Here is a 14,456-nt window from a genome sequence, read left to right on the forward strand (position 1 = left end):
ACAAGAGTTGTGTGTAATGTTGTGCCAATTCAAAGACAGGCGTCACCAAAACCATAAAATCAGCTAAAATTATGCACTAACCTTTTACAATCTCCAACAGATGACACTCCTAGGACATTGTGTTAGACAATGCATGCATTTTTAGTTCTATCAAGTTCATATTTATATCCAAAAACAGCGTTTTACTGTGGCGTTGATGTTCAGGAAATCGTTTCCCTCCAATAACCGGCATTCAAGTCAGCAGCACAAATTAAATAATTAAAATTAGAAAACATTGGTAAAATATTATATTGTCATTTAAAGAATTATAGATTTACATCTCTTGAACGCAATCAACTTGCCAGATTTAAAAATAACCTTACTGGGAAATCACACTTTGCAATAATCTGAGCACTGCACCCAGAAAAATACGCTGCGATACAGACTAGCCGCCATGTTGGGGAGATCTAAAATCGAAAATACTATGTAAATAATCCATTACCTTTGATTCTCTTCATCAGATGTCACTTCCAGGTATCACAGGTCCATAACGAATGTAGTTTTGTTCAAAAAAGCTCATCATTTATGTCCAAAAATCTCTGTCTTGTTAGCACATGATCTAAGCCCGCCGGACTTCACTTCATGAACGAGGGGAAAAAATATATTTCCGTTCGTTCAAACATGTCAAACGTTGTATAGCATAAATCATTAGGGCCTTTTTTAACCAGAACATGAATAATATTCAAGGTGGACGAATGCATTGTCTTTTATAACGTATTGGAACGAGGGTACCCAACATGAACTCGCACGCCAGGTGTCTAATGGGCCATCATCGTTCCATGGCTCTTGTTCGGTCAGATCTCCCTCCAGAAGACTCAAAACACTTTGTAAAGGCTGGTGACATCTAGTGGAAGCAATAGGAAGTGCCAAAATATTCCTCAGCCCCTGTGTTTTTCAATGGCATAGGTTTAAAGGTAATACAACACATCAGGTATCCACTTCCTGTCAGAAAATGTCTCAGGGTTTTGCCTGCCAAATGAGTTCTGTTATACTCACAGACACCATTCAAACAGTTTTAGAAACTTTAGGGTGTTTTCTATCCATATATAATAAGTATATGCATATTCTAGTTACTGGGTAGGATTAGTAACCAGATTAAATCGGGTACGTTTTTTTATCCAGCCGTGAAAATACTGCCCCCTTGCCCTAACAGGTTAACTCATGAGGGATTTATAAGTTATCTTCTTCAAGAATCAATAGATATATATATCATTTAATTTATAAGTCCAAAAATGGATGTAGCAACTGCAGATTGCCCCTTTAAGTCTATCAAAAGTGTTCAAGTTTGAGCATGTTTCCATTAGGTCTATGGATAAAAAAATGTATCAGCATGAATTAGATTGAGCAATAAAAGCCCCACTTTTATTCCATAGGCTTTGATCCACACTATTTTTTTATTTAACCTTTATTTATCTAGGCAAGCCAGTTAAGAACAAATTCTTATTTACAATGACGGCCTACCAAAAGGCAAATGGCCGAATGGTAAAGAACATCTAGCCACTCGAGAGCACCCTTAACTGCCAATCTATAAATTACATCTCCGTAATCTAGCTTTGGAGGTGTTCAGAACAAGGTTAAGAGCAGAGAAAGCTTGTTGGACACTAAGAAAGCTTTGTTGTAGAGCGTTTAACACAAAATCCGGGGAGGGGCCAACTGAGTATAAGACTGTATCATCTGCATATAAATGGATGAGAGAGCTTCCTACTGCCTGAGCTATGTTGTTGATGTAAATTGAGAAGAGCTTTGGGCCTAGGATGGAGCCTTGGAGTACACCCTTGGTGACAGGCAGTGACTGAGACAGCAGATGTTCTGACATTATACACTGCACTCTTTGAGAGAGGTAGTTAATGAACCATGGCTGCCTTCCAAGCAATGGGAACCTCCCCAGAGAGAAGAGACAGGTTAAAAAAGTCAGAGAGGCTTGGCGATTATAGGGGCAGGAACCTTAACCTGTTATGGCTAGGGGGCAGTATTTTCACGGCCGGATAAAAAACGTACCTGATTTAATCTGATTATTACTCCTGCCCAGAAATTAGAATATGCATATAATTATTGGCTTTGGATAGAAAACACCCTAAAGTTTCTAAAACTGATTGAATGGTGTCTGTGAGTATAACAGAACTCATATGGCAGGCAAAAACCTGAGAAGATTCCATACAGGAAGTGACCTGTCTGACAAGTTCTTGTTCATCTTGGCTCTTTTTATTGAAGACTGAGGATCTTTGCTGTAACGTGACACTTCCTACGGCTCCCATAGGCTCTCAGAGCCTGGGAAAAAGCTGAATGATATCGAGGCAGCCTCTGGCTGAAACACATTATCGCCTTTGGTAAGTGGCCGATCAGAGGACAATGGGCTTAGGCGCGTGCACGAGTCGACCCCATGCTTTATTTTCTTTCGTCTTTTTACCTAAACGCAGATTCCCGGTCGGAATATTATCGCTTTTTTACGAGAAAAATGGCATAAAAATTGATTTTAAACAGCGGTTGACATGCTTCGAAGTACGGTAATGGAATATTTAGATTTATTTTGTCACGAATTGCGCCGTGCTCGTCACCCTTCTTTACCATTCGGATAGTGTCTTGAACGCACAAACAAAACGCCGCTATTTGGATATAACTATGGATTATTTGGGACCAAACCAACATTTGTTATTGAAGTAGAAGTCCTGGGAGTGCATTCTGATGAAGAACAGCAAAGGTAATCCAATTTTTCTTATAGTAAATCTGACTTTGGTGAGTGCTAAACTTATTGGGTGTCTAAATAGCTAGCCCTGTGATGCCGGGCTATCTACTGAGAATATTGCAAAATGTGCTTTCACCGAAAAGCTATTTTAAATTCGGACATAGCGAGTGCATAGAGGAGTTCTGTATCTATAATTCTTAAAATAATTGTTATGTTTTTTGTGAACGTTTAGCGTGAGTAATTTAGTAAATTCACCGGAAGTTTGTGGGGGGTATTCTAGTTCTGAACGTCACATGCTAATGTAAAAAGCTGTTTTTTGATATAAATATGAACTTGATTGAACAAAACATGCATGTATTGTATAACATAATGTCCTAGGGTTGTCATCTGATGAAGATCATCAACGGTTAGTGCTGCATTTAGCTGTCTTCTGGGTTTTTGTGACATTATATGCTAGCTTGAAAAATGGGTGTCTGATTATTTCTGGCTTGGTACTCTGCTGACATAATCTAATGTTTTGCTTTCGCTGTAAAGCCTTTTTGAAATCGGACAGTGTGGTTAGATAAAGGAGAGTCTTGTCTTTAAAATGCTGTGAAATAGTCATATGTTTGAAAAATTGAAGTTTTTGTATTTTTGAGGAATTTGTAATTCGCGCCACGCCTATCATTGGATATTGGAGCAGGTGTTCCGCTAGCAGAACGTCTAGATGTAAGAGGTTTTAACTTGATTGAGAGCGATATCCAATCCGTGTAGATATCAGAAGAGTAACCATTTATTAGCACTGTGAGACAACGGTGCACCTCAATGGAATATTTATTGATTCTGTACCACCAGGGGTCACTTATCCCTGAGGGCTGAAACCACATGGGATTCCCGAGAAGGCAGGACTTCCATTACAGTTTTTCTCAATTGCTAAAACACTAAAATCCATTGGCTGAACAAAGTTCTCAGTTGGATGGACTCATTTAGCTAATTATGCAGTCTGTTGTCAATACCTTAAACCATTTCACATGGTAAAACACAATTTGCAGATCTCACTTAGACTTTTCAGCAAGACTCTAAACACATTCTCATTCTCAAAACACATTCTGCACTCTAATGCACATGTCATCCATACTGGTAAACACAAGTGGCAACAATCAAATACAAATAGAGAACACATGTCATTGATAGAACACAACCACTCAAAATTGATTTAACCTGTTTCAAATGATGCGACACAACCAATATAAGCCAGTTCAGAAAGCAAACAGGTTGTTGAAGGTGGGAAGGAGAAAGTCTGAGAATGGATAGAAGAAACAATGTGAGAGGATGAGGACGAGTGAGTATGCGAGGTGGGCTACGAGGAGGAAGAGGAGGAGGGCAAGAAAGAGGAAGAGGACGAAGAGGAAAAGGAAGACAAAGAGTGGAAATATCTGATGAAAATCTAGCAACAGTTATAGACCATGTTCTTGTCCATGGACTGACAATGAGGGAAGCAGGACTTGCAACCCAATTTGAGCCAATTTTCTGTGTCCACCATAGTAAGGACATTCAGAGAAGAGAACAGGTACAGTATACTACTGTATTTTTGTAATTGCAAATTTACTGTACTACACTATATGCAGCTGTTTCAATAGACATTTGTAAAGTTAATCACTGTATGTATTGTACTGCATGAATATGTTTTGTAACTGCACAACTACTTTTTGTAGAATTGCAAGGCTGCCACATGCAGGTGGAAGGACAGCTAAATTCACTCGGGAGCAAGAGGCCGCTATAGTTGGCATGGTCCTTCAAGATAATGCAATACGACTCAGAGAAATCCAGGAACGAGTGATACAAGACAACACACACTTCCAGGGAATCGACAGTGTGAGCATTTCCACAATTGACCGTGTCCTCCATCGTAACAGGATGGGAATGAAACAAGTATACAGAGTACCTTTTGAGCGCAACTCACCAAGAGTGAAAGAACTGCGAGCTCAGTATGTGCAAGTAGGTGTACATTCAAAAACATTTACTGTAATCCAGATTGTCTACAGTACTAACACATACTATGTGAATGACATTACTCTTCAGTACATACAATGTATGTGAATCAGAAGTGCATACAGTAGGCCTAATTGTACTCTACAGTATAGCACTGTCTCTGTTCGATTTACAAAATCCTATATACAGTATATTGTATTTCTACACAGACAATATTTGACTTGGAATCCTTGGACAGACCCCATGAGTTCATCTTTGTTGATGAAGCAGGCTTCAATCTAACAAAGAGGAGAAGGAGAGGCCGAAACATGATTGGACAGCGGGCCATTGTTGAAGTCCCTGGTCAACGAGGTGGCAATGTCACAATCTGTGCTGCTATCAGCAACCATGGTGTTCTACATCACCATGTTACACTCGGGCCATATAACACCCAGCACCTTCTAAGATTTATTGCCAATCTAACAGATATTTTATTTGAGCAGCAGGTTCAAGAGCAACAGGGTCAAGAGCTAAATGAGAATCCCATTCCCACCTATGTGATAGTGTGGGACAATGTCAGTTTCCACCGAGCTGCTCAGGTAAGGGAATGGTTTACAGTGTTTCTCGATTGTTTACACACATTTTCTGAAAGCATGCCTCATATTCTCAGAACTCTACACACAAATCAAAAAACACACACACATGGGCAAAACCCCTCAATTGTCCAGCAAAATGAAACTTTACATTCAAAACAATGTTATTTCTTATCAAAATGGTATTTTGTTTTCAAATGACACACACAAACCATCATATGAATAGACATTTATAAGAACCAGTTGAACACTGATGTGCTCAATGTAAAACACTATGATGAATGGAAAACACTTCTCCATTCATCATAATGACTTAGGCCTTTTTTTGGTTCAGTGTTGCCATTACTACAGACAGTACATACATAAGTGTGTTGTAAAATATTTGAGAATATTGTTTTTATACTCAGAACACACAAATACACGGTAACAAATATATTTTATTTTTCCCACAAAAACAATGTACACAGTGTACATCCCATTCCCAACCAACACAAAGTTGCACATACAGTGGTCTACATACAAAACAGAAGAATTTAATGTATACAGTTACAGTAAAAATAAAATAAAATACAATTTAAAAAAACTACGCTGCATCATCTCTTCTGTTGCGGTCTGGCCACAGCACCTCATCCACATCACAAGCAATGTTTTCCCTTGCCAAGCAGCGGGGGAAATATTGCCTAGCATGGCGATTCCAGCCATGAAAAGCATCAGCTGCTATATCTCCACATGCGTCTTCCATAGCTTGGAGAAGAGGTATACGCGTTTGTGGATTTCGGTCATACACTTTCCATCTCCAGGCAGAAAAAAAATCCTCAATAGGATTGAGGAATGGAGAATATGGAGGGAGATAAACAACTAAAAAGCGTGGGTGGGCAGTGAACCAGTTACGAACCAGAGCAGCCCTGTGGAAACTTACGTTGTCCCAAATGACAACGTACCTGAGCTGCTCTGGGCCATCTACCTGATCTGGTGGAATGAGTGTGTTGTGTAGGGTGTCCAGGAATGTGATCAGATGGGCGGTGTTGTAGGGGCAAGGGTAGCATGGTGATGGATGACGCCGTGGTGGGTAATCGCTGCACACATTGTGATGTTCCCTCCGCGCTGTTCAGGGACTTGAACAATGGCACGCTGGCCGATGATATTCCTTCCTCTTTCGTCTTTTTGTGAGGTTGAATCCAACCTCATCAATGAAGATGAACTGGTGCTCCACTGCAGCCACCTCTAGCTCAAGGACTCTCTGAAACACACATGACAATATCAGAAATAGACATGGAGTGGTCACTATTGTGAAGCACAATCATTATGATTACAATACTGAAATATGTATAATTTATACAGTGTTGAGAGTATGCATCAATTGTGGGATTGTATAGGACTGCCTTGCACATAGTTATATCGCAATTCTTTGACTCTTTCTGAATTGCGTTCAAATGGCACCCTGTAGACCTGCTTCATCCTGAGATTATTTCTGCGCAAGACACAGTCCAGTGTTGATAAGCTTACCCTATCAATATTTTGAAATATCTCATTGTTTTCTATTATTTTTCTTTGTATTTGCCGTAATGTTATGGCGTTATTTTCTAGGACCATGTTCATGATTTCAGTTTCCTGTTCAGGAGACAGAACACGTTCCCGACCACCTTGTGTTGGTAATCTTTCAGTTCTGCCAAACAAATAGTAAAATACTGTAAATACAAAGTAGGAATACATTTCCCAAATACTTGAAACATACTTTATTTTTACTGTACTATAGAACAGTCCACAGGCAATACTGTACTACTGTACTCATTGAGTACTGTATTGATATGCAGTACTGCAATTTTCTAGTGAGAGTAGATTTCTTACCTATTCTCATTTCGGAATGTCCGGATGATGGATGCTACAGTGTACCTGCTCAAATTTGGCTGTACTCTTTGCCCAGCCTCCCTCATTGTTAGACCATGGTTGACCACATGATCAACCAAAGTGGCTCGGATCTCATCAGAGATTACGGTCCTTGGCCTTCCTTGTCCTCCCCGTCCTCCTCCTCTTACTCTCACTCCTCTGGCTCTGCCTCTGTTTCCAATGTAGGCATCCATTGCTCCAAAACAGATGAGCTCACCTGTTGCCCTTTTATGCTAAAGCTCTGATTGCTAATTGTAAAACTGTGTGACGGGTGTTTGCCCATGTGATGAGTCAGTGTGCATATTTGAATGGCAGTGTGTTCATTGTGAAAACAAAAGATTTTCTGCATGAAAATTGTGCAAAATGCAAAGAATTGTGTGTAGTGTTTTGAAAAAAGTGTGTTTTAGAACTGCAATTTGAGTGTAAAGCAGGAATTGTGCTTGTAGTTTAGCAGAATCGGTTCAGGGGGTTGGTGCATGAGTTACATGTTGTGGTCATTGTGTCTCAAGTACCAGTATTTGTGTGTAAACAATTGAGAAAAAGTTTAACATCAATGGCCCTGAACATTGTGCTTTCCATTTATTAACAGTACTGACTGCTCAATAGATTTTGACTGGTTGCATATCAACAAAGAACAAGAATTAGAGTATCACAGAGACAAAGGACAAGTTTGTGAGATGCAGGGTACAGTACTGTAAAAATAGGGGTACAAGGAGGAGGAAGAACAAAAGCAAAATTACAAAGGGCATAGCAGAGTAGTAATTTCTGATCATTTTTGAGCTACTATGATAGAACATGTTTTCGTTCATCAAAAGACAATGATGGAAAAATATGATTTTTTTTTAGATAAAAAATGTACTTCTCCGCTGAGAATTGTATGTTTTGAACAATGTGTTTTCTGTTTTTCGGTGTATTGTTTACTGACTGATTGAGAGTGTATATCATTTTGATCACTTTGTTTATGATTTGAGAGCAGTGTTTGTTTTTGAACACAGGTAAAACTGTTTTGAGGCGAATGTTTCATTTTGCGAGAGGAGTCAGAGGTTATGTAAATAGTGCTTGAAGATGAAGTTTTGTGTTTAATGTTTTCAGGAAATGGAGCAAGGTTTCAGAAATTGTGTTTTAGCAATTGAGAAAAACTGTAATACGGAGTTGGTCCCCTTTTGCTGCTATAACAGCCTCCACTCTTCTGGGAAAGCTTTCCTTTAGATGTTGGAACATTTCTACTGGGACTTGCTTCGATTCAGCCAAAAGATCATTAGTGAGGTCGAGCACTGATGTTGGGTGATTTGGTCTGGCTCGCAGTCAGTGTTCCAATTCATCACAAAGGTGTTCGATGGGGTTGAGGTTATGGCTCTATGCAAGCCAGTCAAGTTCTTCCATACCGATCTCGACAAAACATTTCTGTATGAACCTCGCTTTGTGCACGAGGGCATTTGTCACGGCTGTCGAAAGGAGCGGACCAAAGTGTAGCGTGGTTGTAGTTCCACATTTTTATTAAATCCGTGAAACTTTGCAATACATAAATAACTGAATTGGCAAAACAACAAACCGTGACGCAGAGAGAAACAAACACTACTCAAAATATAATAACCCACAAACCCCAGGAAGAAAAACCCATACTTAAATATGATCTCCAATTAGAGACAACGAGGACCAGCTGCCTCCAATTGGAGATCAACCCCAAAAAAACAACGTAGAAATAGAAAAACTAGAACTTAAACATAGAAATACAAAACATAGAAAAACACAAAACACCCCCTGTCACGCCCTGACCTACTCTACCATAGAAAATAACCTCTTACTATGGTCAGCACGTGACAGCATTGTCATGCTGAAACAGGAAAGGGCATTCCACAAACTGTTGCCACACAGTTGGAAGCACAGAATTGTCCAGAATGTCATTGTATGCTGTAGCGTTAAGATTTCACTTTACTGGAACTAAGGGGCCTAGCCCAAACCATGAAAAACAGCCCCAGAGTATTATCCCTCCTCCACCAAACTTTACAGTTGGCAGTATGCATTGGGCATGTAGCATTCTCCTGGCATCCACCAAACCCAGATTTGTCCGTCAGACTGCCAGATGGTGAAGCGTGATTCATCACTCCAGAGAATGTGCTTCCACTGCTCCAGAGTCCAATGGCAGCAAGCTTTACACCACTCCAGCCGACGATTGGCATTGCGCATGGTGATCTTAGGCTTGTCGGCGGCTGCTCAGCCATGGAAACCCATTTTATGAAGCTTCCGACTAACAGTTCTTGTGCTGACGTTGCTTCCAGAGGCAGTTTGGAACTTGGTAGTGAGTGTTGCAACAAAGGACAGATGATTTTTACATGTTGCACGCTTCAGCACTCGGTGGTCCCGTTCTGTGAGCTTGTGTGGCCTACCACTTCGCGGCTGAGCTGTTGTTGCTCCTAGACGTTTCCACTTCACAATAACAGCACTTACAGTTGACCGGGGCAGCTCTAGCAGGGCAGAAATTTGACGAACTGACTTGTTGGAAAGGTGGAATCCTATGACGGTGCCGCGTTGAAAGTCACTGAGCTCTTCAGTAAGGCCATTCTAGAGCCAATGTTTGTCTGTGGAGATTGCATTGCTGTGTGCTCGATTTTATACACCCAACAATGGGTGTGGCTGAAATAGCCGAATCCACTAATTTGAAGGCATGTCCACATACTTTTGTATATATAGTGTACATGAAGCCACCTGTGCACATTTGTTCATATTCTTTGCTAATCACCTCCACCTTACCTGTCACCCTAGACCCACTAGAATTTACTTACTGCCCCAATAGGTACACAGACGATGCAATCGCCTTCACACTGCACACTTCCCTATCCCATCTGTACAAGAGAAATACCTATGTAAGAATGCTGTTCACTGACTAGAGCTCAGCATCAACACCATTAGGCTTGAGACCCTTGGTCTCCACCCCGCCTTGTGCAATTGGGTCCTGGACTTCCTGACGGGCCACCCCCAGGTGGTGAAGGTAGGAAACATCTCCACTTCGCTGATCCTCAATACTGGGGCCACACAAGGGTGCGTGCTCAGCTCCCTCCTCTACTCCCTGTTCACCCATGACTGCATGGCCATGCACGCCTCCAACTCAATCATCAAGTTTGCAAATGACACAACAGTAGTAGGCTAGATTACCAACAGCGACAAGACAGCCTATAGGGAGGAGGTGAGGGCACTCGGAGTGTGGTGTCAGGAAAACAACCTCTCACTCAACGTCAACAAAACAAAGGAGATGATCGTGGACTTCAGGAAACAGCAGAGGGAGCACCCCCTATCCACATTGATGGGACAGCAGTGGAGAAGGTGGAAAGTTTCAAGTTCCTCAGCGTACATATCACAGACAAACTGAAATGGTCCACACAGACAGTGTGGTGAAGAAGGCACATCAGCGCCTTTTCAACCTCAGGAGGCTGAAGAAATTTGGCTTGTCACCTAAAACCCTCACAAACTTTTACCGATGCACAATTGAGAGCATCCTGTCGGGCTGTATCACCGCCTGGTACGGCAACTGCACCGCCCACAACCGCAAAGCTCTCCAGAGGGTGGTGCAGTCTGCACAACGCATCACCGGGGGCAAACTACCTGCCCTCCAGGACACCGACAGCACCCAATGTCACAGGACGGCCAAAAAGATAATCAAGGACAACAACCACCCGAGCCACTGCCTGTTCAGCCTGCTACCATCCAGAAGGCGAGGTCAGTACAAGTGCATCAAAGCTGGGAGCGAGACTGAAAAACAGCTTCTATCTCAAAGCCATCAGACTGTAAAACAGCCGTCACTAACACAGAGTGGCTGCTGTCTACATACAGACTTGAAACCATTGGCCACTTTAATAAATGGATCACTAGTCACTTTAATAATGGCAATATAATAATGTTTACATATCTTGTATCACTCATCTCATATGCATATACTGTATTTTGTACCATCTATTGCATCTTGCCTATGCAGCTCTGTCATTGCTCATCCATATATGTATATGTCTATATTCTTATTTCAATTCCTTTACTTAGATTTCTGTGTATTCGGTAGTTGTTGTGGAATTGTTAGATTACATGTTAGATATTGCTGCACTGTCAGAACTAGAAGCACAAGCATTTCGCTACACTCACAATACCATCTGCTGACCATGTGTATGTGACCAATACAATTTTATTTTATTTGATTTTAGTGAGTTATTATCCCAGTTGGGGGAGTGGTTGCTTCCTACAAGAGCACAAAATGTGTGCATTTCAAGCCATCTTTGAAAAGCGAGTCAGGTAAAGATTTTGAGATGGTCGAATAAGCTAAGTAGCCAATAATCAGAGCGTACCATAATTTGTCTGATTCTCTGTAATAATTGTATGGAAATAATAATGACATTTATTTTGTAAAGTGGTTTCTTGCATCAAACAACACAACATCTTCAGTCACCTCCTTGTCTGAAGGACAAGTGGATGAACAGGTTAATGTCAAGCCCTGCATGTTTTTTTTTAAAGTCTCACGTAATGTTGGCCTACATTGAACACCACACATTGCCAGCAACTGAAGGCTTATGATAGAACAGCTATTTCCATGTTTTTATGGGATGCATTTTTCTCCATTGTTTTTGATGGTAGGCCACTCTGGTAGGCCTCAGTGTTCACAGTAAACGCGCGCCGGAAGTTGCACAGAAGTTTCACAACCTAGTTTGCGCTCAGCAGACTTTTTGAGGGAACATTGGTTGTAGGTGAATGAAAATTCCTGTTGGATATCCTAACACTGAATAAATTCAAATAGAAACTACACATCACATTGCAAGACAGCATAATGTGACTTTTAGGTAGGGTTGCAAAATTATGGTAACTTTCCCAAAATTCCCAGGTTTTCCAGAAATCCTGGTTGGAAGATTCCTGGAAAAGTGAGGGAATTAGCAGGAAATCTGAACATTTGCTGGAAATTTGCAACCCTGCTTTCAGGCCTGATGTGGCCCGTAAAACCATGAATTTAAGGTCACTGTATTAGTATAAACTAGGCCTTATGAGATATGAAATTTATTGACATAACTTAATGATAACATTTGCCTAAGAACTCACTTGATGAAGGACAGAAAATTAACAAATTCAACAACCATAATAACAAGGCACAAGGTGAGACCCAAATGCAGACACAGGAGGCAGATGGTTGGAGTCTCACAATGTGTATTAATCCAAAAGGGTAGGCAAGAGAATGGTTGTGGACAGGCAAAAAGGTCAAAACCAGATCAGAGTCCAAGAGGTACAGAGTGGCAGACAGGCTCGTGGTCAAGGCAGGCATAATGGTCAGGCAGGCGGGTACAAAGTCCAGAAACAGGCAAGGGTCAAAACTGTGAGGACTAGAAAAAGGAGAATGCAAAAAGCAGGAGAACGGGTAAAACTCTGGTTGACTTGGAAACATACAAGACGAACTGGCACAGAGAGACAGGAAACACAGGGATACATTCACTGGGGAAAACAAGCAACACATTGAGGGGGTGGAGACAATAACAAGGACAAGTGAAACTGATTAGGGTGTGACACATACCTCTGTCAGTAACAAATAGAGTCATGGGTGGTAACTCTACAAGGCACACTAGGAAAGTATTTTGGAAGCATGGCTTAGTGGGGGTGTGGCTGTCAGTCATTTTTGGCCACCCATGAGTTGGTGTTGTACCAGTTTAAGTGGCCTATGGTAGAGGTACCCTTATGACTCTTTCACAGAGGTGATACCCTATAAAGATAAAATATAGATTTTTTTAAAGGCATATTTTTGTATATGAGGTATTAACTACAGTCCAATTACGTACCGATAACTGAATGTTCAAAGGATGTACCTTATTGGTTATCGCTACAGTGACAAGTGTTTGTACCCCCTTTAAGAAGGGCCAGCTCTAGACATAAGTGACAGAAGCTTTTGGTTAGGGCCCCTGGCCCCAACATTTAATTTTTTGGAACTCAGTCAGGGTCTCGACTTACTTTTGAGAGTAAGAATAGTAAAGTACAACAGGTGCAATTTCAAAATTTGTTTGTGCATCAGCAGTTTTTCTCTTATGTCAGTCACTCAATTAGTTCACAATTAGCCATGTCAATGTTTAGATTGATAGTTAGTCTAGCCAGTTACCTAAATAGGGGGCCCCCCTTAATTATGTTAGTCATTCTCAATCAGACATCATATTCACATGGCAAACTGCGTAGAATTGTAGGAATTTAGCTTAAAAGCAAGGAGGTGACTGAAAATGTTGTGTTTGATGCAAGAGACCAGAGGGCTATGTTGCTCCAATTTCAATGTAATTCCTGTTCTGCAGCGAAGATTATCATTTAGGTTCCACCTCCGAAAAGTGACGCAGGCTGCTAATACATATTCACAAATTGGGGGTGGAAACATTGGGGTGATTTCCACATGGAGTGGCGAAATAACAACAAGTAGGGCACTGTCAGTGTAGCTAGCTAACATGCTGACCTTATCTAGCTAGGCTATGGCTTGTTTTGGAGCTGGATTTGTCATATGCATTCAGGGAAACCTCGACACAGATGGATAGGGGGAACCCGTATCTTTGATTTTGCTATCTAAAGTTTTGGCATGTTCCATAAATTGTGGCTGCGAATCCGCTAGGTTCTGGACGATACCAGTATCGCAATACTTGTTAGTGCCGTGGCAAGGAAACAAAATATGCAGCAGATTTAAATTCTTTCGTCAACCACCTTAATGTTGGAAACAAACATCATTATGTTGTCATCCAGAGTCACATTTATACATTTTCCTAGCTATAGCACACAATATTTTACATACAGCAGAGTTTTGGACTGCTTCGTGTTTTCATTTTTGCCATGGAAAGAATATCGCAAACTGGTATCATCACAGCCCTAGAATTCCGCCATTGAAATAGAAAGAGTTAGATGAAGCTCCGGTAATATGGATAGCCTAACTTTTTCATGGTTTTGACTAGAGACAAATTTTTGTGTAACTTTGGTAGGCTGCTGGCAGGCCATATTTAGCTGTGCTACAACAATGCCAAGTTAACCCATGTTCATATCATGGTTCTCACAGCAAGGGGAAGTGACATTATAGGCTACAATGACTTTGCTCATGATGCACACCGCAAATGATATGTAACAACACCCTGAGCGTATCAGACACGAAACTAAACACCAATACAAATGAAACAGCAGCACAAAATTGATAAGCAAGTTTGTGGAATTTTCTTTTGTGGGTGCCTTTTCATTATAGGATAGACACTTGTGATTTCTAGCTGCACCAATCAAAGCAGTGGAGCGTGGTCAAAACCATTAATCTTGGGGCGATGGGGGGA

Source organism: Salmo salar, chromosome ssa07 (assembly GCF_905237065.1).
Source record: "Salmo salar chromosome ssa07, Ssal_v3.1, whole genome shotgun sequence".
In the NCBI taxonomy this organism is placed as follows: Eukaryota; Metazoa; Chordata; class Actinopteri; order Salmoniformes; family Salmonidae; genus Salmo; species Salmo salar.